This window comes from Panthera uncia, chromosome X, assembly GCF_023721935.1.
Source record: "Panthera uncia isolate 11264 chromosome X, Puncia_PCG_1.0, whole genome shotgun sequence".
NCBI lineage: Eukaryota > Metazoa > Chordata > Mammalia > Carnivora > Felidae > Panthera > Panthera uncia.
In genome coordinates, this window is record NC_064817.1 from 41,011,050 (window position 1) to 41,036,707 (window position 25,658).

Consider the following 25,658-nt stretch of genomic DNA (forward strand, 5'->3'; position numbering starts at 1 on the left):
AAAAAAAAAAAAAAAAAAAAAAAAAAAAAAAAAAGAGTTGGATGCTTAACTGACTGGACTGCCCAGGTGCCCACTCTTTTTGAATGTGTTTGTCTGATTTAAAAAAAAAATTTATTTATTTAAAATTAAGTGAGTTAGCATACTTTGTCAGATTTTTGTATCAGGGTATAAAGCTGGCCTCATCGAATGAGTTGGGAAGGATTTTTTCCTTTTTAGTGTTATGGAAGAATTTGTGTAGAATTGGTATTTTTCCCCTTAAGTATTTGGTAGAATTCACCAGTGAGGCCATCTAATTATCTATTTCTTCTTGACTAAGCTTGGGTAATTTTTCTTTTGATGAATTTGTCCATTTCATCTCAGTTGTCAGATTTATTGGTGTAAAGTTGTTAACAATGTTTCCTTAATTATCCTCCTAATATGTGTCAAATCAGTGGTGACATCACCTCCATTCCCAATATTGGTCATTTGTGCTGCTCTCTCTGGTAATTCATTGCTGACTCTTGCCTCATGCCTGACTCGCCCCAAACGAGGGGCTCCGCAGCCAGCCCTGTAAACTGGCCTGTGGATTATCTCCCTCTAGTCCTCTGTCTCGCTCTGAGCCTCGCACTTGGGAGTGTGAATGGAACAACCTGCTCTTCTTATGCTTCCTAAAATTAAACTCCTTCATATTTTCATCCCAGCTAGAGTATGGGCTCTCTTAAAGCAGGAAGAAGGGTTGACATCCCCCTTTTTTTGTTACATCTCTCTTGGTGCAGTGTAATGCTGACCTGGGTACACAATAAGTACACGATGCATAAGTGAGGATTGATCGCTCCCTCCTATAATAAACATATGGTTTCTTTTTAACGTTTATTCATTTTTTTGAGAGACTGACAGAGACAGTACGAGCAGGGGAGGGGCAGAGAGAGAGGGAGACACAGAATCCAAAGCAGGCTCCAGGCTTTGAGCTGTCAGCACAGAGCCCAATGATGTAGGGCTCAAACCCATGAACTGTGAGACCATGACCTGAGCTGAAGTTGGACACTCAACCGACTGAGCCACCCAGGCACCCCTGTTTTTTTTTTTTTTTTTTACATGACCCCGTTAATGTCCAAGTTGAAGCTTTCTCCTTCAATATAAAGCGTCCTGTTTCACAGCAGTTGCAATGGGATTCATGAAGAATATTATGAAGTGTGAGTTGATTTAACTTAAGACATCATGGTTGCTGAGTGACAGTCATAAAGTTAAAGGGAATTTCAGAGATGACATATTTCACTTTGAAGGAGGATGCATGGGACAGTACAGGGAACCAGACTTTGCAGCTTTATGTAAGTTCAGTTGAGGAAGTTAAAAATTCAGCCTCACTCCTGAATATTTGAACTGGGCATTAGATTGTGTCCTAACCTTCATAGATATCCAGTTTCTGAGAAAACGAGTCTTTTTAAGGCAATGAGAAGACACCTGTGTGAAATCTGTTCCTGGATGCATTCAGGGACTCTGTTGAATCCTCAGGCTGGGGCTGGGCTGCTGTTATGGAGCCTACAGTAAAACAGGAACTTCTGGTTCCAATTGCTTCTTACCAAAGCCTCAAAACACTTAAAGGAGGTGAGGTGCTAGCACCCAGAAGAAAAGAGCATTTGTGCAGGTTAGAGCATGGGACTGGACAAATAGCAGAATAGGCAGCCACAGAGGAAGGCATTGCTGATCTCTCGGTGACATCCTGAAAGGCTAGATCCACCTGCAACATGCCAGACACCTACTTGGTACAGTACAGTGGTGGGGAGGAAAAGATGTATCTGTCATGCTTTAGTCCCTCCAGGAGGGATAAACCATCCCAGGCAAGCATTCTGTGAGTAACCTTTTGATCATTTCGACAACCAGGGCTTTGGGAGGACAGAACTGGTTGGTGCTTTTGAGCCAGTCCCTGAAATGAGTTCCCATGCAACATCTCAAAATAAATAACCAGTCAAGTGGGACAGTAGTAACTTCCCCAAGGAGAGATATTGGGTGTACCAGATAACATGAGCCTAGCTAATTCACCATTAACAATTTCCCTGTTATTCAGGTATTCAGTGCAGGATTGTGCTAACTGCTTCTCAGGAATGCTCTTAATCCTCACAACATCCTTTGAAGAGGTAGGGGACATTATTACCCCTGTTTTACACATTAGGAACCTGAGGCACACAGAGGACATGTGACTTGCTTCCAGGTCACACTGTTAGCAGATGATGGGGCCAAGGCTCAAACCTTCTCCATGTCCTGAAGCCACTGTCCTTCCTTAATAGTAAGGATCAGCTCTTAATAAGCACCTGGGCTCCGTTACATTACCTAATTCATTTTATCATCACCACAACACTATCAGGCATGTGTCATTATTTTCTCATTTTACAGAAAGAAAAACTGAGGCAAGAAAGGTGAGGTAACTTGCTCAAAGTTTCACAGCTAATAAATGGATTGGAATCTTGGCAGTCTAGTGATGGAGTCCAAGTTCTAAGCCCCATTCATGTAATGCCTCTCAAGGGTCACATTACATGAAATGTTTGCCTAGCATCAACTGCCCGCTCTGCAGCATAACCTGAGTGTTAAAATATGCCTTTGCCGAAGTGACCATGGGATTCCAACTCCGATGAGTTCTGCTGCAAATCACATTACTGGTTCATTTGCAGAGACAGGTCTAGAACCTTGCCTTTCTGATGGGGTATGGTGGGGATAGCATGTAGAGAATAACACAAAGGCCCTAGAAAGGCCCAGCTGTTCAAAAACCTCTCTCTCGTCTATCTCCAATGATACTCTTGGATTACTCAAAGATTACTCTTTGGATTAAAACCTGTCTCCCTAAAGATAATAACTGAAGAAGAAATATGGTGCCATATTTATTCTCTAGTTGACTGTGGTCACCTTGCTGAATTGGCCCTGAGGATATGGGACACAGAACAGGGCATTCTGTATGGGACGAGGGTAATGGGGAGGTTCTAGAAGGAAAGACAGGAGGGAGTGAGTAGGGCACTGGAAACTGAGCAGGAATAGTGAAAAGGGAGAGGAAATCTGATAAGAGAGGAAAGATGGTCCCCTCAAGGAGGACAGATAAGAGGCCTCCAAATACTCATTGTTTCCTCCATCATCTCCCCATGGCCTGACCCTGATCTTAGGAAGCCCTCATGCCCAGGACTCAGCTAAACAGCTGGGGAGTGGAGAAACATCAGTGCCACATGGCATCAAGAGCCGGTTGTGGAATGAAACAATAAAACCACCTTCTTCCTATGGGAAGGAATTTCAGGCATCATCAGCTGGTGGCTTGTTTTTTTTTTTTTTAATTTAATTTTTTATTTTTAAAAATTTACATCCAAATTAGTTAGCATATAGTGCAGCAATGATTTCAGGAATAGATTCCTTAGTGCCCCTTACCCATTTAGCCCATACCCCCTCCCACAACCCCTCCAATAACCCTCAGTTTGTTCTCCATATTTATGAGTCTCTTCTGTTTTGTCCTCCTCCCTGTTTTCATATTATTTTTGTTTCCCTTCCCTTATGTTCATCTGTTTTGTCTCTTAAAGCCCTCATATGAGTGAAGTCATATGATTTTGTCTTTCTCTGACTAATTTCACTTAGCATATTACCCTCCAGTTCCATCCACGTAGTTGCAAATGGCAAGATTTCATTCTTTTTGATTGCTGAGTAATACTCTGTTGTATATATATATACCACATCTTCTTTATCCATTCATCCATCGATGGACATTTGGGCTGTTTCCATACTTTGGCTATTGTTGATAGTGCTGCTATAAACATTGGGGTGCATGTGTCCCTTCAAAACAGCACACCTGTATCCCGTGGATAAATGCCTAGTAGTGCAATTGCTGGGTCTAGGGTAGTTCTATTTTCAGTTTTTTGAGGAACCTCCATATTGTTTTCCAGAGTAGCTGCGCCAGCTTGCATTGCCATCAACAATGCAAAAGAGATCCCCTTTCTCCGCATCCTCGCCAACATCTGTTGTTGCCTGAGTTGTTAATGTTAGCCATTCTGACAGGTGTAAGGTGGTATCTCATTGTGGTTTTGATTTGTATTTCCCTGATGATGAGTGATGTTGAGCCTTTTTTCATGTGTCGGTTGGCCATCTGGATGTCTTCTTTGGAGACGTGTCTATTCATGTCTTTTGCCCATTTCTTCCCTGGATTCTTTGTTTTTTTGGGTGTTGAGGTTGATAAGTTCTTTGTAGATTTTGGATACTAACCCTTTATCTGATATGTCATTTGCAAATATCTTCTCCCATTCTGTCGGTTGCCTTTTAGTTTTGCTGATTGTTTCCTTTGCTGTGCAGAAGCTTTTTATTTTGATGAGGTCCCAATAGTTCATTTTTGCTTTTGTTTCCCTTGCCTCCAGAGACGAGTTGAGTAAGAAGTTGCTGCGGGCAAGATCAAAGAGGTTTTTGCCTGTTTTCTCCTCGAGGATTTTGTTGGCTTCCTGTCTTACATTGAGGTCTTTCATCCATTTTGAGTTTATTTTTGTGTATGGTGTAAGAAAGTGGTCCAGGTTCATTCTTCTGCATGTCGCTGTCCAGTTTTCTCAGCACCACTTGTTGAAGAGACTGTCTTTATTTCATTGGATATTCTGTCCTGCTTTGTCAAAGATTAGTTGGCCATACGTGTGTGGGTCCATTTCTGGGTTCTCTATTCTGTTCCATTGATCTGAGTGTCTGTTCTTGTGCCAGTACCATACTGTCTTGATTATTACAGCTTTGTAGTATAGCTTAAAATGTGGGATTGTTGATGCCTCCTGCTTTGGTTTTCTTTTTCAAGATCACTTTGGCTATTCGGGGTTCCATACAAATTTTAGGATTATTTGTTCTAGCTCTGTGAAAAATGCTGGTGTTATTTTCATAGGGATTGCATTGAATATGTAGATTGCTTTGGGTAGTATCGACATTTTAACAATATTTGTTCTTCCTATCCAGGAGCGTGGAATCTTTTTCCATTTTTTTGTGTCTTCATCAATTTCTTTCATAAGCATTCTGTAGTTTTCAGTGTATAGATTTTTCACCTCTTTGGTTAGATTTAAAAAAAATTTTTTTAACGTTTATTTATTACTGAGAGACAGAGAGACACAGAGCATGAGCAGGGGAGGGGTAGAGAGAGGGGAGACACAGAATCTGAAGTAGGCTCCAGGATCTGAGCTGTCAGCACACAGCCCGACGCAGGGCTCGAACTCATGAACTGTGAGAACATGACCTGAGCCAAAGTCGGTCGCCCAGCCAACTGAGCCACCCAGGCGCCCCTGGTTAGATTTATTCCTAGGTATTTTATTTTTTTTTGTGCAACTGGAAATGGGATCGATTCCTTGATTTCTCTTTCTGTCGTTTCATTGTTGGTGTATAGGAATGCAACCGATTTCTGTGCGTTGATTTTATATCCTGCAACTTTGCTGAATTCATGAATCAATTTTAGCAGTGTTTTGGTGGAATCTTTTGGGTTTTCCATATAGAGTATCATGTCATCTGCAAAGAGTGAAAGTTTGACCTCCTCCTGGCTGATTTGGATGCCTTTTATTTCTTTGTGTTGTCTGATTGCAGAGGCTAAGACTTCCAATACTATGTTGAATAACAGTGGCGAGAGTGGACATCCCTGTCTCATTCCTGACCTTAGGGGGAAAGCTCTCAGTTTTTCCCCATTGAGAATGATGTTAGCATTGGGTCGTTCATATATGGCTTTTATGATCTCGAGGTATGCTCCTTCTATCCCTACTTTCTTGAGGGTTTTTATCAAGAAACGATGCTGTATTTTGTCAAATGCTTTCTCTGCATCTATTGAGAGGATCATATGGTTCTTGTCCTTTCTTTTACTGATGTGATGAATCACGTTAATTGTTTTGCAGATATTGAACCAGCCCTGCATCCCAGGTGTAAATCCCACTTGGTCGTGGTGAATAATTTTTTTAATGTATTGTTGGAGCCGGTTGGCAAATATCTTGTTGCGGATTTTTGCATCCATGTTCATCAGGGAAATTGGTCTATAGTTTTCCTTTTTAGTGGTGTCTCTGTCTGGTTTTGGGATCAAGGTAATGCTGGCCTCATAGAAAGAGTTTGGAATTTTTCCTTCCGTTTCTATTTTTTGGAACAGCTTCAAGAGAATAGGTGTTAACTCTTCCTTAAATGTTTGGTAGAATTCCTCTGGAAAGCCATCTGGCCCTGGATTCTTGTTTTTTCGGCAGATTTTTGACTACTAGTTTGATTTCCTTACCGGTTATGGGTCTGTTCAAATTTTCTATTTCTTCCTGTTTCAGTTTTGGTAGTGTATATGTTTGTAGGAATTTGTCCATTTATTCCAGATTGCCCATTTTATTGGCATATAATTGCTTGTAATATTCTCTTATTATTGTTTTTATTTATGCTGTGTTGGTTGTGATCTGTCCTCTTTCATTCTTGATTTTGCTTATTTGGGTCCTTTCCTGTTTCTTTTTGATCAAAGTGGCTAGTGGTTTATCAATTTTGTTAATTCTTTCAAAGAACCAGCTTCTGGTTTCATTGAGCTTGGGGTTTTTGCAAGGGGAGTAGCAAGTTGGTGCTGGCTTCTGGAGGTCTCACAAACTCCACAGGCAAAAAGCTCACTCTTCTGGATGCCCAGAAGTCTGGCTTTTCTCAACACCAGAAGTGACAACAACACGGAATGGATTTCTGACTTTAGATGCTGCTGTTTGCAGCCCATACCCACATCCCATACTGTTGTGAATATGGATCAGGTGATGTGCATTTCAGTGGCATTTGTTAGCAACAGCGGCACTAGGACATCAGCCTTTGCAGTGTTATAGGTCTTGTTCCACTTCATGAGTTGCTTGGGGAGGAGGGTTTCTGTCTTTAGACGGAGGGACCCCAGACCAACATGCCATTTACAGATATTCATGTCCAGATGCAGAGGGAAAGGCACCATCCCACCTGACCTCATCTCGGTGGAGCTGCCCTTGAGACCCTGTGCCTGGGCCCCAGTGCTCCAACTCTGATGTCTGGCTGAGCCCCATACAAATATACAGACCCCAGCTGGGAGTGGGGCCCCTCAAATTCTCCATCTTCCCATGGAACTCTTTGAAGCAGAGTTGAGAACTATATATTTGCCAGAACCTCAGTGGCTTCAGTAGTGTCACCATCTGAGACCACTGTTCATTTTTCTGCTATTTCTCAACCTCCTAGATAAAATTTATGGAATATATCTGAACCTCAATTTTATTTATTTATTTATTTATTTGTTTGTTTGTTATTTATTCAAAATGTTTATCTCTTGAGAGAGAGAGAGAGAGAGAGAGAGAGAGAGAGAGCGAGCCTGAGCAGGGGAGGGGCAGAGAGAGAGAGAGGGAAACACAGAATCCGAAGCAGGCTCCAGGCTCTGAGCTGTCAGCACAGACCCTGATGAGGGGCTGGAACCACCACAATTGCAAGATCATGACCTGAGCCGAAGTCGGATGCTCAACCGACTGAGCCACCCAGGCACCCCTGAAGCTCAGTTTTAAGTAAGACACCTGGGCTGTTATCCAGGTGATGCAAGTGAGAGATGGCCTTCTAGGTATGCCTTGGATACTGTGGTTACTGTTCAGTTACCCACTTCAGCTCTTCATGAGCCTCTTCTAATGCCTTGATTACTGGGGATCTGGGGGCAGGGTACTGAGTAGACTGGAGGTACAGGGGCTTGGGAACAGATTTGGGGTTCATAAGAGAGTAATGTGAACCCACTGAACCAGCAAAAGGGGAAATTATCCCAAGCTTCAACTCAAGGTTTACTTCAGTTTTATTAAGCCACAGCAATGTCTACTAGAGTTCACTCTTGCCATGTAAATACAGATTAAATGTTTTTTCAGTTATATAAAAGTTTAGAACAATGTACTTTTAGGACGTAATCTTGCTTTACCATTCCTGTAAGTTGCAAGTTTGACTTCCCTTTGGAAATTGCACAGTGCTCTTAAAAAATATATTGTAACCTTAAATTTTGTAACCACCTGTGTTATAATTGACATTCAATAAATTGCACATATTTAAAGTGTAGGTGATTTTATGAGTTTTGGCATATGCATACACCTGCAAAACCATCCCCATGATCCAGACAGTGAACATATGCATCACCCCCAACAGTTTTCTGCTGTCCCTTGGGAATCCCTGCCTCCCACCCACCCTTTCCACCAACCATCCCATTTCCAGGCAACCACTGTCTGCTTTCTGTGTGTATTTCCTAGAATTTTATATAAATGGAATCATACTGTATATATTTTTTCTCGTCTGGCTTCACTCACTCAGCATAATTACTTTTAGATTTATCCATGTTGTTGCTTTGATGTGTTAATTGCATAGCCCCATCTAGCAAGTCTTAAGTTTCCAATTTTACACTTTCATTCCTTCCTTCCGCTGAAGGCTCTGACAACTTTTACAATACACACACCCTTGGGAAAGGTAAAATTTAGGCATTATCAACCATCCAGGTGAAGATCTTGTCAGAACCTTTTTCAGAGAATTGGTTTTGTTAGAGGTGTGATAGAGGTAAGGTGAAAAGAATAAGTCTCCTAGAAAAAGAGACATGTCCCTGAGGGAAACCAACAAAGCAGGCAAGGGAGGCTCTGACTCCTGAAAACAAATGTTTCCAGCCCTGCAAAATTGTATGTGTCTGCGAAGCACAATAAAAGGAAGTGCAATAAAACAAGGTACGCCCATAGAGAGAGCTGGCTCCATACAGGGCTTTACTCAGTTAACTTCAGCTTGCCTGTCACAAAATTTTTCCATAGGCACTTGCCCTCATGTAGTTACTGTGAATACTTGCCTAGCCTCACCAGATCCCCTAACTTTATAATGCATCTTTTGTATAAATATATTTTGACAAATAAACTTGCTGAGTCGTGTATGCATTTCATGTAAGGTCTCTTTTTAAAGCATGGATTTAAATTTTCTAGACTATAAAATATGGATGTTTCTTTACCTTCTAAATTAGGTACTTTATTTACAATGTTAAGATAGCCCCTGTCCATTTTGTAGAACCATAACTATCATTAAAAATTGTTGCATAAATATTTTCAAGAGCTCTGACTATAATCCTGAAGTGGTTTCTAACCGTTGTGAGAGGGAGGAGCTGATCACTGCTATAAACACGAATTCATGCATCCTAGCGGCCACTTTAGCCCTGAGAGACCAGGTCCAAAAGATGTGAAGCAACTCCTGAGTCCCATGGGTATATGGGGGTGAGGGTGGGTAGCAAATACCATAAAAAACCAACAACAACAAACCTCGATGAAAGTATTAGAACAGTCATTTTTATTTTATATTTTATTTTATTTTATTTTTTATTTTATTTCATTTATTTATTGAGAGAGAGAAAGAGAGGGGGAGAGAGAGAGAGAGAGAGAGAGAGAGAGAGAGAGAGAGTGAGTCCCAGACAGACTCCATGCTTAGCACAGAGCCCAACACAGGGATCAATCTCATGACCCTGGGATCATGACCTGAGCCAAAATCAAGAGTCAGATGCTCAACCAACTGAGCCACCCAGGTGCCCCTCATTTTTATTTTAAAGCACTTACCCTTGATCAGGGTATCTTAGCCAAGGCTCTGTTGACATCTTGGGCAAGATTTTTCTTTGTTGTGGGGCCTGTACTGTGCCTTGTAGGGTGTTTAGTAGCTTCCCTGACCTCTACCCACTAGATGCCAGTAACACCTCCCTCGTTGTGACAGTCAAAAATGTCTCTAGATATTGAATATTCCCTGGGGGACAGGATTGGCCCCTTGCTGTCTGTTGAGAACCATTGCCTTAGAGTGAAAGATTCTAAAATTTTAAATTTGAAAATAAAAAAGACAGCTTTATTGAGATGTAATGCATAGACCACACAGCCTTTTAAAAGTGGTTTTTAGGGGTGCCTGGGTGGCTCAGTTGGTTAAGTGTTTGACTTCGGCTCAGGTCATGATCTCATGATCCATTAGTTTGAGCCCCATGTCAGGCTCTGTGCTGACAATTCAGAGCCTGGAGCCTGCTTCAGATTCTGTGTCTCCCTCTCTCTCTGCCCCTCCTCTGCTCATGCTCTCTCTCCCTCAAAAATAAATAAAACATTAAAAAAATGTAAAAGTGGTTTTTAAATGTCTTTACAAGGTCAAGCAGCCACTACCACAGTCTAATGTTAGAACAGTTTTGACCCCCCTAAAAGAAACCTCATGCCCATTAAAAGTCAGCCCTTATTCCTCACCACCCCAGGCAGCCACTAATCTATTTTCTGTCTCTATGGATTTGCCTATTCTGGACATTTCATTTAAGTGAAATTATACAATATGTGATTTTTGTGACTGGTTTCTCTCATGTAGCATAATGCTTTCAAGATTCACTGGCTTTTTAGCATGTATCAGGACTTCATTCCTTTTTAAGGATGAATAATATTCCATTGCACTGGTAAACCACATTTTGTTTATCCATTCATTCATCGGTTGATGGACATTTGGCTTACGTCTACCTTTTGGCTATTATTAATAGGCTGCTATGCACATTTGTGCACAGACTTTTGTGTGGACATCTATTTTCATTTCTCTTGAATGAAAGGGATGGAATTACTGGGTCATATAAAACACCTTTAAAACAGCAAATTCTTTTTTTCAAGATATATCTTAAGGCAAACCCAAAATACAAGATAAATTGAAATTCAGTGTTTGAAGGGAGGTTAGCTGGAGCTCCAGAACCCTGCCTAGGATGCCCCTTGACAACCCTGGTGGCCCTGAGATGTCTCCACAGAGCATGGGTGGGGGCAGAGGGAAGGTACAGGGCAGGGTTCCCGGGGACACAGCCTGCATTTCTGTGCTTCAGAGACTTACAGAACCTTCCAACAAATTAAAAAAAAAAAAAAGAATGATTAGTAACTAAGCTCACAACTTTCATCAAGAAGGAGAAAAGCAGGGGTGCCTAGTTGGCTTAGTTGGTTAAACGTCTGACTCTTGGTTTCGGCTCAGCTTACGATCTCACAGTTCATGAGTTTGAGCCCTGAGCTGGGCTCTGTGCTGGCAGTGTGGAGCCTGCTTGGGATTATCTCTCTCCCTCTCTCTCTGCTCCTACCACCCCTCTCAAAATAAATAAATGCATTAAAAAAGAGAGAAAATCAGTCTCTTCCTCCATGCTGCCTGTGGAGGTGGCAGCTATCTCCTACTCAGCATCATGGCCACCCTTAGAACGCTTGTGAAGCCCAAGAGCATTAAAAAGAGGACCAAGAATTTCATTTAGCACCAGTCAGACCAATATGTGAAAATTATGTGCAACTGGCAGAAACCAGAGGCATTGACAATAGGGTGCACAGAAGATTCAAGAGCCAGATCTTGATGCCCAATATTGGTTATGGGACCAACAAGAAAACAAAGACTATGTTGTCCAGTGGCTTCTGGAAGTTTCTAGTCCACAATGTCAAGGAGCTTGAAGTGCTGCTGATATGCAACAAATCTTACTGTGCTGAGACTGCTCACAATGTCTCCTTCAAGAAGAGGCAAAGCCATTGTGGAAAGAGCAGCCCAGTTGGCCATCAGAGTCACCGAGCCCAATGCTAGGCTGTACAGCAAAGAAAATGAATAGACAGCTTATGTGCATATTATATTTGTGTTAATAAAACCATAAAACTGAAAAAAAAACAAGAAGGAGAAAATCACAAAACAATTTGGCAATCGCTGTGTGCTTGTTTGTGTCTAGGATACCTCCATGTTTAGTCTCCCATATTAAAGCTTTATTCTTCATCTCCTCCAGGCCCCATGTCTTGGCTTGCAATGTGTTTCCAGTTTGCTGTTTCCTGTCCAGGTCCAGTTCTACCATCTGGATCTCTACTTTTATTTCCTCACTCCATAATAATCACAGGTCCCTTAATTGGTCCTTCGGCAGTCTCCTTCTAGTTTTTCCTTCTCTGGCCTATCTAGTCTGCCCCAGCGAGGCGAGGCTTTGGAACAGCATTGCTGTGATTTGGTCTCCACCTTTTGGTCAATGACATGAATTCAAGTTAGTTCTATTCTATTCTATTCTATTCTATTCTATTCTGTTCTATTCATTTATTTGTTTATTTATCATGTGCAGAATTTACTGTGCTGGGAATTCTGGAAGGGTTCCAGATATACATCAGAGTCCCTGTGTTTCATTCGGACAGATAAGGCAGTTACAGTAGTATGTGGTAAGAGCCATTGGAATGGCACAAACACAAAAATAGTTAGCGATCTTTTCTGGCGGGTGAGATTGTAGATGACTTTGCGAATGGGACAGCACTGAAGAACTGGTAGGAATTCTTTATATGGAGATGGCAGTAGTAGGGCATCTGGTGGAGAGGATGGCATGAATGAGGGGATGGAAATAGGAAAGCACAGGTGATATAAGAGTCAAATAATTGAAGTAGATGAGTAATGGAAGATCAAGTAGAGCAGTTATGTAGACCAAAGAGAGTGGAAGGCTTTGAAAGCCAGGCCCAAGGGTTTGAAGTTTATGTAGTGGACATTGTAAAACAAGTGATGTGGGGTTTCTCTGCTATTTGTAGTTTTCTTGACCTATTGTTAAGAGATGCTATGATGCAGTTGAAAGGGTTTTGATGCAAGGCTTTGGGGAATCCATGAACTTCTGTCTTGAACTCTTTATGATTTCTTCCAGTTGCTTTATCTCTTTGGGCTGGGATTTCCTTGTCAATAAATCAAGGTGTATGGAACAAAATGATCTTCCAGCATCTCTCCTCCTGATTTTAAGCAAGCAGGGACCAAGAAGCCCTGATGCTATTTGAAGAATTAGGATGTTGGGCTAAGGGCTGTGGAAAGATGGCAAGGATCATTTGTGGGATTTCCATGGAAAAATGAGTCCTATTTGGAAACACTGGAATGGCACAAAAACAGACACATAGACCAATGGAATAGAATAGAAACCCCAGAACTAGACCCACAAACGTATGGCCAACTCATCTTTGACAAAGCAGGAAAGAACATCCAATGGAAAAAAGACAGTCTCTTTAACAAATGGTGCTGGGAGAACTGGACAGCAACATGCAGAAGGTTGAAACTAGACCACTTTCTCACACCATTCACAAAAATAAACTCAAAATGGATAAAGGACCTGAATGTGAGACAGGAAACCATCAAAACCCTAGAGGAGAAAGCAGGAAAAGACCTCTCTGACCTCAGCCGTAGCAATCTCTTACTCGACACATCCCTATTTGGAAACACTGGAAAATAAGAAAATATTTGTTTATAATCAACCCAACTTTCCTCTTGCACCTATTTTTCCCTTTAGTGGCTTCCTTCCCACATTTAGTATAGAAGATTATAAAATTATTCAGAGATGAAGCACATGTGCTTTGCCTCATCTTTATGTCCCTAGTGCAGAGCACAGTGGCTGGCTCTTAGCCTCTCAGTAAGACTGCTATAATTTCTTCCAATTTCTATCAAAACCTGCTCTCCAGAAGGAAAAATGTAAGCAAATTCATACTAAGGTATAAATGGCTGATAAACATTTAAATTATGACATATATACTAATGGAAAATTTTCTTTTTTTAAATGTTTATTTTTGAAAGAGAGAGAGAGAGAGGGAGAGAGAGAGAGAACGAGCAGGAGAAGGGCAGAGACAGAGGGAAACACACAATCCAAAGCAGGCTCCAGGCTCCGAGCTGTCAGCACAGAGCCCAACGTGGGGCTCGAACCCATGAACTGTGAGATCATGACCCGAGCCGAAGTTGGATGCTCAACTGACTGAGCCACCCAGGCGCCCCTAGAAAATTTTCTTATAAGGAATGGGATAACCCTTTGCTAAAAACAAAATCCAGCTCTAATAGTGGCATACATAGAACTGAGGGAAGTTTCACAATGGTAGCGGTGACATTTCCAGCTGGGTTCCCAGTTACAATTATCCTTTTTTTTTTTTTTTTTCCTAAACGGGCCCCTCAATTTCCACCTAGAGGCTAAATCTTGCCTTATTCTCTACGAATGATGTCTGTTCTCAGTGAAAATTTCAGGAGCTCCGTTTTAACATTCTGGGAGCTCAACATTGGGCTCTGCTTACTTCTAAATTGATTTCTGGGTCTTTATAGCCCATTTCACAGAACTGGGCTTCTGTCTTATTTCTTCAGCTTGGGTATCTGCCACAATGATGTATACCCTACCCTGGATGATCCCGGATTAGAGCTCTGTGCTTATCTCTTTCCTGTATGTCCTAATACCTTTCCCCACTGACTACCCATGGAATCAAGTTTTGGCTTCCATAGCCAGTCCAGTGCCCACAGTTTTGCCCCCTGTTGTAAGATGCACCTGAGCTGACTGACAACTTGCTTAGGCTTCCAAGAATCACCATTTATATGTAGCCTGCTCTTTGATACTCTGCCACCATATGCTGAGAGCTAGCCAGAATTTTTGGCACTTAAACTGGATCTTCCTCTGCCACCTCACTCAACTCACCTAACTACTGACCTGTACTGCCCTCTGTCATTTGTTCCCATAGCTCCTGGGTGTTACATCCATCCTGTCTGCACATCTGAAGATGAGCCAGCTCCCTTATGAGAAGGGTTCAGTGAGTGTACTTCTCGGTTATGGCTTGTCTCAATTGAACTTATGTTGCCATGTCCTGGAAGATGGCAAACAAGGGCCCATTTATCTGGAGCTCCTGATGCCAGACCCTGGAGATAATAGCCTATCCTGCCAGGTTATAAAGAAAGCCACATGGCTAACATCTTCCTGTGGGAGTCACCTAGGCAACTGAGGCTGCCTTGTTGTCACGAGATAACAGTTTTCCATATGGATACTTTTCTCTAGTTGGACACTTTTTACTTGATTCAGATCTGGTTTATATTTCTCTAAAATTCTCTTCCTTGATACATAGGAAAGTAGACTTAACTTCTGACTATGATCTTCCATATCTGCCTCCTCATGTTATATGCTTATTGCATTCAGCTTAAACAGAAATGAATTTGATTGGCAAAGGGACCATTTATCTGAACAGAGAAGGTAGATTATTTTATGGTATAATTTCAGGCATTCACAGAAAATTTGTATACCCAAACATTACATCGATGTTAACTGCACCATTATTATTTCCATCTAAGCCCTTCAATGGATGTAGCTCAGTTTTTATCCTATGTTTTCAAAGACTCAGAGTGACTTAGATAGAAGGAAATAGAAACAAGGTAAAAACTATAGTTAGTAATTATTATGACTACTGTCCTTTTGGATTCTCCCTATCATACATCAATGTTTTTAGAGGAATTATTGGCTTGCACAATTGGGAAATGCAGGCTCTATGCTTTGAGGCACAGCTGGATCTAGGGATTCAAATAACATTATCAGGGTTCCCCCATGTTATCTTCCTTGGTAGACAAAAAAAGTTCTCCAAGAGGACTCTGGTTGGCTGATTTGTGTAATGTGACTTCTTTTTATCCAAATACTATGCCTAAGAAGGAGGTTGATGTGGATTGGCCAGCTTAGGTCACAGGAGGCCCAGCCTAATAGTCAGAAGGGGCAGACTTCTTTTGGGGGATATATTTCTTAATTTTTTTTGTTTTGAAATAATTATAGACTTGCAGGATATCGCAAAAATAGTACAACTTCATCCTTACCCATCTTCTCCCAGTGGTGACATCTTACATAGCTGTAGTATAATATCAACACTAGGAAACTGACACTGATGCATTACTGTTAATTAGACTATATACCTCATTCAGTGTTTACCATTAAAAAAACTGCATTTGTGTGTGTGTGTGTGTGTGTGTGTAGTTTTATGCCACTGCCACAATCAAGCTCCAGAACTGGTCCATTACCACCGAAGAACATCCTCATGTTACATCTTTGTATTCACTTTACCATGAACCCTTCTTCAGACTGGCTAAACCATCCTACATTCACACCAGCAATGTATGGAGATTCCACTTCTCTGTGTCCTCACCAGCATTTGGTATTTATCACTATTTATTTATTTCAACTAATAGGTGCTTAGTGATATCATATCGTGGTCTTAATTTACATTTCTGTAATGGCCAGTCATGTTGACCATCTTTTCAGATACTTATTTGCCATCCATGTCTCCTTCTTGGTGAAATGTATGTTCCTGTCTTTTGCCCAGTCTCTAGTTGGATTATTTGCTTTTTTATTGTTGTGCTCTTAGAGTTTTTTTGTATATCCTAGATATAAGGCCTTTGTCAGATACGGGACTGGCAAATATTTTCCCCCAGTTTGTAACTTGTCTCTGCATCTTTTTGACAGGGTCAATGGAACCAATGTCTTTAATTTTGCTAAAGTCCAGTTCATCCACTTTTCCTTTTAAGGATTGTGCTCTTGGTGTCAAGCCTAAGAACTCTTTACTGAGTCCTAGATCCTAAAGATTTTTTTCCCTATGTTTTGTTTCTAAAGCCAGTTTCACATTTTACATTAACTCCATTACCCATTTTCAGTTAATTGTACAAAGTTTGAGGTTTAAGTCAAGGTTCCTTTTTTTTTTTTTTTGCTTATGGCTATCCAACTGCTCCAGCACCATTTGTTGAAAAGGCTATCCTTCCTCCATTGGATCCATTCGATTCTTTTCACATCTTTGTGAAAAACCAGTTGGGTGTGGGAGCACCTGGGTGGCTCAGTTGGTTGAGCGTCCGACTTCAGCTCAGGTCATGATCTCCCGGTTTGTGGATTCGAGCCCCATGCAGGGCTCACTGCTGTCGGCATGGAGCCTGCTTTGGATCCTCTGTCTCCCTCTCTCTCTACCCCTACCCTGCTTGTACTATCTTTCTCAAAAATAAACAAACATTAAAAACAACAGTTGGGGATGCCTGGGTGGCTCAGTCATTTGAGCATCTGACATCAGTTCAGGTCATGATGTCACGGCTCATGAGTTCAAGCCCCATGTTGGGCTCTGTGCTGACAGCTCAGAGCCTGGAGCCTGCTTCAGATTCTGTCTCTATCTCTGTCTGCCCCTCCCCTACTCATGCTCTGTCTGTCAAAAATAAATAAACATTTAAAATATTAAAAAATAAGGAAATAAATAAGAAATATCAGTATAATAACACCACCAATAAATAGAGGTAAATAATTTAAGGAAATAGTTAAAAGGGTTGAATGTGGTTGCCTCTGGGGAATGAGAATGAAGGATGGATAAGGGCAGAACAAAGAACTGTGTTTTTAAAAGTCTTAGAAAGTATCACTAGACTTTTAGAACTTTATATTGCTTGATAGAAATATAATTAATAAATCTAAAATTTACAAATAATTATTTTTTATTTCAGTTTTCATCAACTCTGACCACTGGAATTTTCTAGAGAACATTTTAAAATATCAATTTTCAAGCCCACCTTATACCAATCCAGCTGGGTCTGGGCTTCAGGCATCAACATTCAAAACTTATTTCACAGGTTATTTGAATGTGTTTCTGGGGTTGGGGATGGCTGGTTAGAACATATATTATCAGTAGACTTTTGTGGCAGTGAGAAAGGTAAAACATGAAGCTCTTACCATCTTAAAGTCAACCAGCTAATTGGAGATTGGTGGATCAGACACTTTTGGAAGGCCCTGCTTGAGAGAAATCAAACACAGGCTAAATATTTATAGATGGTGAAACAGAGAGAGCTAAAGGAAGAGAGTTTAGGAACTTCTAGGTCTACCTCATGTGATTAAAACTAACAAGAGGCTATGACAATTTATATTTTCTAAGTGCATAGAGAGAATAAAAGCAGAAGGGAAAGAAGAAAACATAACTCCTAAATTTAGAATCATAGCATTTTAAAAACTGTACAATTCAGTGTTTTTTAGTATATTCACAGAGTTGTACAACCATCACTACTAACTGATTCTAGAACATTTTCATCATTTCCCAAAGAAACTGTGTACCCATTAGCAGTCATTCCCTATTCCCACCTCCTCCCAGGCCCTGGTAACCACTAACATATTTTCTGTCTCTATGGATTTGCTTCTTTTGACCATTTCATATAAACAGGATTGTACACTATGTAGCCTTTTGTGTCTGGCTTCCTTCACTTTGCATAACGTTTTCAAGGTTCAACCATGTTGTTCCATATATTAGTACTTCATTATGGCTGAATAATATTTTATTGCATTGATATACCACATGTTGTTTATCCATTCGTTGGCTGATGGACGTTTAGTCTATTTCCATTTTTGGTGACTGTGAATAATGCTGCTGTGAACATTCATGTACAAGTCTTTTGTGCAGACATATGTTTTCATTTGTCCTGGGTATATACCAGAGAGTGGGATTCTGGGTCAAATGGCAGTTCTGTTTTCAAATTTTTGAGGAACTGCTCTGCTAAACTGTTTTCTACTGCAGCTGCATCATTTTACATTCTCACCAGCAATTTATGAGGGTTCCCATTTCTCTACCTCTTTTGTTGACACTTGTTATTATGTGTGTTTTGAATTACTGCCGTCCTAGTGGATATGAAGTGGTATCTCGTGGTTTTTATTTGCATTTCCCCTGATTACTAAGGATGTTGGGCACCTCTTCATGTGCTTGTTGGTCATTTGTGTATCTTCTTTAGAGAAATGTCTATGCAGGTCCTTTGCCAAATGACCATCTCTGTTGCAACCTGCTAGGCAGGTCAAACTACAACCTCTGCTGCAATTGGTCCCAAACCATCAGGATTTCATCAACGACTGCCAGCTTCCCTGTTTTTGACTCCAGCTTTCAACTCAGCACTCACCAGAGAAAGCCAAATCTGCTTCACAAGCCAATCACATAAAATGACCTGCTTCTTGGGGTGCCTGGGTGGCTCAGTAGGTTGAGTGTCCGACTCTTGATTTCGGCTCAGGTCGTGATCTCATGGTTTGTTGAGTTCAAGCCCCGTGTCTGGCTCCATGCCGACAGTGCAGAGCCTGCTTGGGATTCTCTCTTTCTCTCTCTCTGCTCTTCCTTGCTCATGCACTCTCTCTCTCTCAAAATAAATAAATAAACTTTAACAAGATACCCTGCTTCTTATTAGCCCACCTCCAGCTTTTCCTGCCAACAGCCTCCAATCAGACCTGAGAGACTTAATATGCAAATGGGCAATGACCAGACACATATACAAATAGAACTTTGCCCCACAATCTGTAGCAACCTGCGAAGGAAACCAGCCCCTTATCAACAATAAATAACCCAGGAAGCCAGTCTGCTATAGATCAGATTTGCAGGAAGTCAGGTTGCTATCTTTAGTGACAATCCAGGAAACTAAACAATAACTTCTGTAACAACCAGCCCCAAATGGCCAGGACTTGATTAATAACTGGCAAGCCTCCTTCGTTTTTTAAAATATTTATTTATTTTTGAGAGAGACAGAGCATGAGTGGGGGCGGTGGGGAGGGAAAGAGAGAGAGGGAGACACAGAATCTGAAACAGGCTCCAGGCTCTGAGCTGTCAGCACAGAGCCCAACGTGGGGCTTGAACCCATGAACCATGAGATTATGACCTGAGCTGAAGTCAGACACTTAACCGACTGAGCCACCTAGGCACCCCAAGCCACCTTCATTTTTGTCCCTGCTTCCAAATTAGCACCAATGGGAGAAGGCTAAATATGCTCCCCTAACCAATCATCCAGGATGCCCTGCTTCTAGTTAGCCTGCCTCCCCATGCCAGTGGCCTCCAATCAGGGCACACCTGAAGCCTTTCCTTTCTTTACTATAAAGCTTTCCCTCTCTGTCTGCCTTTGAGTCCCTGCCAAAAAGCAAGTGACAGTGTCTGACACCTTTGCTATCACAAGCTCAGAATAAATGGCCTTTGCTTTTCTCATTTGGTCTGTCTTCATTTATTTCCACAGGGCATACCTGAAGTCTTTCTTTTTTTTTTTAACTATAAAACTTTCCCACTCCCCTGCCTGCCTTTGAATCTCTACCAAACATAACTGATGACAGCTGACTGTCTTGCTACAGCAAGCTCTGAATAAATCGCCTGTTTTTGTTCTCATTTGGGTGGTTTTCGTTTATTTTCACAGTAGTGTTGCCAGATAAAATATAGGATACCCTGTGAAATTTGAATTTCAGATAAACAACAAACAATTTTTAGCATAACTGTGTCCCAAATATTGCATAACTGTGATTTGCTAAATCTAGAACCCTAAGCATATGTAAAAACGTAACTCCACACAGAATTCTCAGAGAGGAGCATCTTAACACAAGGCAGCTGAATAATTTTTGCTCAGCGGAGCCCTCTGGTTTGTTAAATGCCAATTAAATGACATTTCTATTTTCTGTTTTGTTGTGTTTCTGTACCAGAAAAGAGCTTATCCTCCAATCAGTACATGCTTTGATTTGCCTTTATCAAGCTGGGAGACTTTCAAGTTACTGTCTGTTTTTCAGCCTCAGGCAATACAAGGCATTTTCTTCTAAAAGTCCTTTGCTCCATGTGTGTTAATTAGAGTTGTTTCCACGGTCTCTGCTGCCAGTCTCCTCTGCTCTTCAGTGCGACTAATGTCGAGTTGGTTGCCCAAGTCCCTGGAGGTTCACGCAGCCTTCATCGCTGATTTATTTTTGTCCCAACCAGATGGCTCTAGGTTCCTGTGACTACACATACAGGAGTCTTTTGGATTATCCTGTTTTTCTTTCCCAGTGCTCAAAGTAAGGGTCGATCTTCAAGAAGCTCATTTGTCAGTAAGATAAGCTATTCACCATCGCTGCTGCCCAGACACTGTAACCAAAGTTATTAGATTTAATATGTTTTCATAAACTCCATAGAAAAAGTGGAAGGGCAGCAGCTGACATGGCTCGGCAGAGAGAAAGGGGACTCTATAGGCGGCACCAGAGGCTCGACTGAGCCCTTCTTCACCTTTAAGGAGGTGGACATGAAAAAGATAAGCAGACTATCTTTAATGAAACTAATACATGTGCAAAGTTTAAAGAAACAATAAATCAAAAGTGACACATGCAATATTTCACTGTGAGATTAAGGAATTCATCCAAAGGGAACACTAGGCTTTTATTAAAAAATAATCTCCATACATTCCCACACAATGAAAGCTCTCTTACATCAGCCCAGGATCAAGCTGAATATGCTCTGGTTAGTTCAGGTTTTGAAAACTTGAAAAACATGCAGGAAGCCACCCAATATAAGATTTGTGGCTTTTATTTTATTTTATTTTATTTTTTATTTTATTTTATTTTGAGAGAGAGAGCGGGAACAAGTGAGAGAGAGAGAGAGGAAGGGAGAAAAAAAGAGGGAGGGAGGGAAGCTGGCTTATCTGGGGCTTGTGTTTTTTTTACCTGAAGCTGGGCTGGAGCTCACCAGAAGCGGGCTCGTGCTCACCCGATGCGGGACTTGAACTCACCAAATGTGACACCATGACCTGAGCTGAAGTCAGATGCTTAACGACTGGGTCACCCAAGTGCCCCAGATTTGTGGCATTTAAACTTACACACATGCATGTGTGCACGTGCACACCAGAACACATATAATCCAGGAATTATGAATTAACTATTGTCAGGTGTTTCAGTAACCAAAAATGTTTACTGTTCAAAATGCTGAAGGACTCACAATTAATACAGATTGTCAGATGACTGGTTCTCATTCCTAGATGGGTTCCTCTTATGGCCTACCCACAGTGCAGAAGCCAAGTGGACTCTGGAACAGCAGGGGGAGCTACTTGGCCTTTATCCTCGAGAAACCGAATCAAGAATTCCTGATTTTGGGGGTCTAGCTAGACTACTCTGTGCCTTGTTTTGGCTGGCCTTAGGAAACTCAAAGGCTAATAGTGTGCTTGCCTCATAAGCCAATTAGAGACTTTTGCCTACAAAAGCAATTATGACACACTGCTGTCTGTGAAGAGTGCTGTATAAAGGCAAAAAAATGTGCATTGAATGACTCTGGAAATACTTTCCTAATTTAATCTAGACCGTGAAACTGAGAAAGGCAGTGGCAGATGAGTTCTGCGTGTGTTTGGGGGTGGGGGTGGGGAGGGAGATAGGGTACATTCAGAGTAAATAAAAGTACAAGCCAGAAAGAGCAAGAAATGTTTATGAAATTGGGAGTAAAGTGGGTGTTTTCCAGCATGGTTGTAAGAGGGGATATGAGAGAATGAAGAATAGAAAGGCAATGTCAACTACAGTGAAGAAAAATCACAATAACAACTACTATAAATAAATTTCCTGCTTTGGATTTGTGAAGTGCTTCTCACCAATTACCACATATAAAGTACATAACTTTCTGAAGTGGGTATTGTAATTCTTATTTTATAGGTGAGGAAACTGAGGCACAAAGTGCTTATATCACTCAACATTTCAACCTAGGGTACTGACCTGTAACATCATCTTGAGTAACTCTGTTGGGCACCAGAAGGATTATCTGGTCAGTCTGACTCTGCTCTTCCACACCTTCATGCCTTCTTGCATTAAGTATTGTCACCCTCCTTTGCCCTTCCGCAGTTTATTCATATTGTTAAGTTCCACCATGGCCATATTCTTGAAGTATTGGTTCATGTGTATTATATCTCCACAACTCATATTGTTTCTTTAAAGAAAGGGATCTTGTCTGTCCTTTCGTATCTTCCCCAGCACGGGAGCTTAACACACACAATGGTTAATTGATTGATTAGGATTCCACTAAGCATTTCACATAAGTTCCTTTCTACTTGTGACACTTCTTGAGTGCCTAATTGAACACCTTCATCATCAACTTCACCTGGGAAGGCAGCTTTTCTGCACCTGTGCAGAATGCAGTGCTGGGCACTGGAACTTTGGTGATCTCACTCAGTTTTCTCTAGGTGTGTGTTGTATGTTCCCATTTTTCAAGATAAGGAAACTGAGGCTGATAGAGGTTAGGTAATGTGTCAAAGTGCTAGAGTAAGCAGTTGGTTAGGTTTTAACAGGATGCTTGGAGGCTGACAAAGGGGGAGTCATGGCAAGCTGTAGGGAAAGTTAGAGGCCTGTCCTGGCAGCTGCAAAAACAAAGCTACAAGAAACTGGATCAAACCACACAGGCCCAACACACAGAAAGCCAGAGATCCTGACCAAATATTGGAGAAGAGGCATGAAACTGTGAGCCTAAGATATCCCATCCCCAAGTAGTAAATACTCTTTTATCTCTGCAGAAAGGGATTCTCTATGCCTTTAAGCCCAGCTTGTATCCTTATGATTGTTTTATTTTTTTATTTAAAAATTTTTAATGTTTATTTATTTTTGAGAGAGAGAGGCAGTGAGAACCAGGGATGGGGAGGGAGACACAGAATGTGAAACAGGCTCCAGGCTCTGAGCTGTTAGCACAGAGCTCGATGGGGACCCCGAACCCATAAAGAGTGAGATCATGACCTGAGCCGAAGTCAGACGGTTAACCAACTGAACCACCCAGGTGCCCCAAATGATTGTTGTTTTAAGTTGTAGTTCAGACGGGGCTCCTGGGTGGCTCAGTTGGTTAATCATCTGACGTTGGCTCAAGCCATGACCTGATGGTTCATGGGATCCAGCCCCTCGTAGGGCTCTGTGCTGAAATCTCAGAGCCTGGAGCCTGCTTCAGATTCTGTGTCTCCCTCTCTCTCTCTCAAATATAAATAAAAACATTAAAAAAATTGAAATCATGGTTCAGGCACATCACTTATATCTGTTTTGATTAGATCTCTGGCCGTGATGTCTTCTTGTTCTACTGGGGTGAATTCTTCCATCTTGTCATTTTGTCTAGGTCACTGTTTTGTGTGTATGTATGTCTGTGTGTGTGTGTGCGTGCGCGCGCGCATGTGTGCGTTAGGAAAGCCTGTTCCATTTCCTGCTCCTGAGAGTAATGGCTGCTCCTGAGAGTAAGAAGAGGTCCTACACTGTCCAGGGCCTGTTGCTTCAGGAAGTGCTTCAGAGTGTGCACTTTTGTTTTGGTTGGTCAGTGCTCTGCAGAGTTTCTCCTTGCCTGCAGTGGGAAGTGTTTGGACCTTGTCCTGTGTGTGGCATTTTAACTAGGTGTGCTTTGGTCTGGTTGTTAAATGAAGCCTGATCTTATTTCTGCTAGAGCTGAAGCTCTGCAGCGCTCTATGGTCAGCGGACTTGGTGCATGTACAGGGTTGGTGCTGGTCTTGTGGGCAAGGATCCTGCTGCACTGCTTCTCCTGTGGACTTGCCCTAGTAAAGATGCACATGAAAGGCACAGGGGGTTGGAACTTGGTGTAAGTGGCTCCAGCCTCCACTGGGGGTGATGTGTTGCTCACTGATGTCTGTCAGTGCTGATGGGGGGGGGGCAGAGGGGGCGGGCATGGGAATGGCCTCACCACACTCTCTTGTCCCCAGAGTGTGGAGTTCGTGCCTGCTGCTATTCAGGAAGCCCTCAGAGAAGAGCAAACAATCTCCCCTGTTGTGTCTACAGCTTCCATCAGATCCCTGCCTTCACCCTTTCTGTGTCTGGTGCCTGCCGGGTGGCACACTACTCCTGTGTTTTATCTCAGGTTCATGGTTGGGTTTCAAAACTACAAATTTTAGGGACCCGGTGCAGCACAGACCCACGCTGGTCCTCTGGGTGAGGGTCTCATCATGCTGCTGGTTTGCCCCAGAAAAGCAGTTGCACGATTGTGCAGGGTCCTTGAGTTTATGGTAAGGACCATCGAAAAGCTGGCACCAAGGTTTGCTGCTCCCAGTGGGTGTCTCTGTTCCTACGCTAACAAATGAGGCATCACATTGGTGCCTGCCTGCTCTTCCCCGCTACACCCCCACACCAAGAGGCTTTGTCACCTCTCCCAAATGCACTCCAAGAAGGAGAACTGTCTCTCCCAGTGCGACCCAGGGGATCCTCAAATCATGCTTTCTGCTCCTGGGACTCCATCCTCCTTTCCTACTGGAGCACCACTGTGCCCCCCAGGCTCCACCCAGCAGTGGTGCAGACTTCTAAATCTTCACACTTTGAGCTCTGTTGCTTGTAAAAATGATAATCAGCCGCTTTAATTTTCCCAGTCAGTGGTTTTGGGGAAATGTTCTCTTGTGCAATCCCCTGTGCACTGTTTTCTCTCTGTTTCTCTCTCTCTCTCTCCTTTCACTGAGATCAAAGCTCCCTTCCCTCTGCAGCACCCACAGTTCTTTTCTCCCCGGAGTCATGCCTCAGCACCTCTTACCTTCCACAATGTGGCTTCTTTTCTCCCTCTAGTTTTGCAGTTTGTTCTCTCAGCATTCCTATTGATTTCTTGGGTGTTCAGAATGATTTGATATTTATCTAGCTGTGTTCAAGGGATGAGGGGCAAGCATAGGAAGTCCCCCTACTGCTCTGCCACCTTAGCTCCTCTTTCCTTAATTCATTTTAATAGACTTTCCCACTTGCACCACTCAACCATTGTGTCTGGTCTTGCATTCTTTCTTATAAGACCAAGAGCCTTTGATGATATCCCAGGGATGAGCTGGATGAAGGCCTCAGGGCCCAGGGATCTCCCCCATCCATCTGGCAACAAAATAATAACCCAGAGACATATTGTTAATTATTATCACACTGATTTGCTTGGATGCAAAACACTAATAATAGATTGATTTTATCTAACTTTGGGTTTATCTACAAGAAAGATGAGAGAGGAAAGAAGGAAAACCACAGCCATATTTGGAAATGGTGAATATTGCTTTCCTCTTGTTGGGTGAGCTGGCAACCAGCAAATGGTCAATTGGCCTTGGACAGCAGCCTGGCTCCTTAAGGAAAACGAGTTTATTTATTTTTTTTTTTTCATTGACAAAATATATTTTTATTTATTTATTTATTTATTTTTTAATTTTTAATTTTTTATTTTTTTTAATATATGAAATTTACTGTCAAATTGGTTTCCATACAACAC

At 41.9% G+C, this 25,658-nt stretch overlaps 1 long non-coding RNA gene and 1 pseudogene across 2 annotated transcripts in view; both read left to right on the forward strand.

Annotated features, from left to right (window-relative positions):
• LOC125931688 (uncharacterized) overlaps positions 1 to 25,658 on the forward strand; it is a 173,349-nt gene that overhangs the window by 5,651 nt on the left and 142,040 nt on the right. The gene's annotated exons all lie outside the window — the stretch shown is intronic.
• Positions 10,929 to 11,617, forward strand: LOC125931687 (60S ribosomal protein L32-like; annotated as a pseudogene).